Source organism: Zootoca vivipara, chromosome 11 (genome assembly GCF_965207765.1).
Source record: "Zootoca vivipara chromosome 11, rZooViv2.hap1.1, whole genome shotgun sequence".
Lineage (NCBI taxonomy): Eukaryota > Metazoa > Chordata > Lepidosauria > Squamata > Lacertidae > Zootoca > Zootoca vivipara.
In genome coordinates this window covers 9,759,143-9,761,925 of record NC_142594.1, presented here as the reverse complement: position 1 = coordinate 9,761,925, position 2,783 = coordinate 9,759,143, and positions in this window count along the sequence as shown.

Here is a 2,783-nt window from a genome sequence, read left to right as displayed (position 1 = left end):
TGGCACTGAAGTAATATAGTCATGAATCATGCCTGTTGCTGTACACGGCTGATACTTGAGGCCAGTGTTTAAAAACAAGATGTTAAAAAAAAAACACATTACAGTGCTATCTGTCCAAGTTCTAAAGGAGGAAACCAATCTAGATTCAAACCAGAATGCAAGCTCTGTTTCAAATTATAAAAAAATCAAAACTATACTTAATGCAGGAAAATAAGAAAATGTGAAATAATAATAGTAGATTCTGTAGTACCTTGCATGTATGCCGAATAACTTCTGAGCAGACACACTATAAATCACACTGAATTGCAGTACAATCCTTTGCACGTTGAAATAAATTGCTGACTGTGTTCTGTGGTGCTTTTTCAGACTAAGCATGCATAAGATGCACTTTGACTCAGCTGTAGATCTCATCGCAGATAGCAGCCGTACAGCGCAATCCTATTGTGAAAACCCCATTGAGTTCAGCAGGGCTTACTTCCAGCCCCATGTAGACCTGCAGCAGCTCTTTTATTAGGAATACAAACCTTCGTTTTCCCTAACAACAGCTAAAGCCACGATATGACACTGGCTCTTCCTTAAAAACAGAAAGCTTCATGACACCTGAACAATTACTGCGTTCTTTATGGCATAATAATTTGGTGTGGGGTCTTGGACTAGACTTAGGTATAAAGTGGACAAACAGAGCTTTAGTTCATAAACATACTATAAAAATTGTTAAGTATTTAAGGTACTGAAATACACATTTCTTTCTGTCTTCACCATATTATCGAATAGCAATTTTCATTTTCATCTATTTATATGGCAAAGCCAGCCTCTGCCAGAGCGCCAATGTGGTTGTGCTGGGGGTGGGGATCATTGGGTTGTCTTTTTTATATTGCAATTTTATGCTGCGAACGGCACTGAGATCTATGGGCACAGGGTGGTGTACAAATCTAATAAAATATTGTCCTTTTCGTTGTTGTGGGTGGACATCCACAACAAACACAGCCCCTAACTCCGAGAGCTCTGATACTAGCCCTTTTCCTAAAAAATGTACCCCACTGGCTGGCAGGGGCACTCCCCTTCCAAAGGCATTCGCGGCATCATCAACATTGTACCCCTGCGGCTGTGAGGACTCTTTACAAAAGATGGCCGATTTACTCAGATTCTGATCCTTGATGGCTTTCTCCACAAGAGCGAAAACACGATAATAAGGCCTTTTCCACAGTAGCTCACTGTACATGGCATGCTTTCCCCAGCAAGGCTCGCCAGGTGACTTCTCTCCAAATTGTTCCAAGAATTCAAATGCCTCAAATATGGAATAAATATTCATAGATGTACCAATATCTCAATATAAAGCCATGTGTCTGAAAGAGTACAGGAAAGCAATCCGGAAGGCATTCTGACTCTTCCGACAACATCAAACATTCCTCTGCAGTAAGGGAGGCAAATGGGGAAAGCCTTCCCGTTGTCTTTTCCGCTTACAAACCCCATCTTAAGGGGGCATTTGTGTAGGGATAGGGGCCCAGGTGGCGCTGTGGGTTCAACCACAGAGTCTAGGGCTTGCTGATCAGAAGGTCAGCGTTTCGAATCCCTGCAACGGGGTGAGCTCCCATTGCTCGGTCCCAGCTCCTGCCCACCTAGCAGTTCAAAGCACATCAAAGTGCAAGTAGATAAATAGGGACCGCTCTGGCGGAAAGGTAAACGGCGTTTCCGTGCGCTGCTCTGGTTCGCCAGAAGCAGCTTTGTCATGCTGGCCACATGACCCGGAAGCTGTCTGTGGACAAACGCCAGCTCCCTCGGCCTATAGAGCGAGATGAGCGCCGCAACCCCAGAGTCGGACACGACTGGACCTGATGGTCAGGGGCCCTTTACCTTTAGGGTGAGCCTAGGACCCGGATTCAGGAACAAAAGTATGAAGCATTCCAGAAGAATGGGCAGGCTATCCAGGTAACGCAAACAGCAGACATTTTCAAGTATCCTGGCAAATGGGATTTCTGCTGCAGATCGCCTCCTATGATGGATGTATGATTCTTTTTGGGTGGTCTTTGGCTAATGTCAAAGGGCTTTAAAGGTTTCTGCACCCTTTTGTTCAGGGTCTCTCCCTCCTTGGAAGAGAGGGAACTCTGTTGCAACAGAAAAATAAAGATCTGTCTTGCTTTCCACTGGATCCTGCCTCCATCCATTCTTCTCAGAGTCCCATGAGAGAGTTGGGCAGCAAAAGCCAAACCCCAATTTTTACCTCCATTTCTTTAGGCACCAGGGAAAAACATTCCTCTATACTGTAGTCAGAAAGCATTATATATGACCGGGGTGGGGCCATTTTGTTGATGTTATTTTTTGGGGTTTTTATACCGTAAGCCGCCCTGATTGTAGAAATAAATAATAATAATAAAGGGTTTTCTTATTCTGAAGGGAGGTCAAAGACCAGACAGATAAGTACGGAGCAGCAGAACAGACATCAGACAGACGAGGCAGCCATGAGGCCCCTCAAAAACGGGAATTCCTGAGGAAAACCGACCCTTGTAATAACAACCAAGGGACACACGACACCCAAAATGAAGCAATCGGCCCCACGCGGAGTATGAAGGACAGAAGCGCCAATGGCGCATGCGCGCGGAAAGCAGGCGCTGGGGAAAATAGGGCTGAGCCGGGGAAGTATAAAAGGCTCCTGGGCGGGGCTAAGAGCGGAGCGGGAAGACTAGTGGGGGTGGGGGTCCGTCGGCTATGGGCGGGGCCTAGCCGCGTGACGATGACGAAGCCGGGCGTGAGGAGACCATAGAGACTCAGAACTTTTGCGCGGA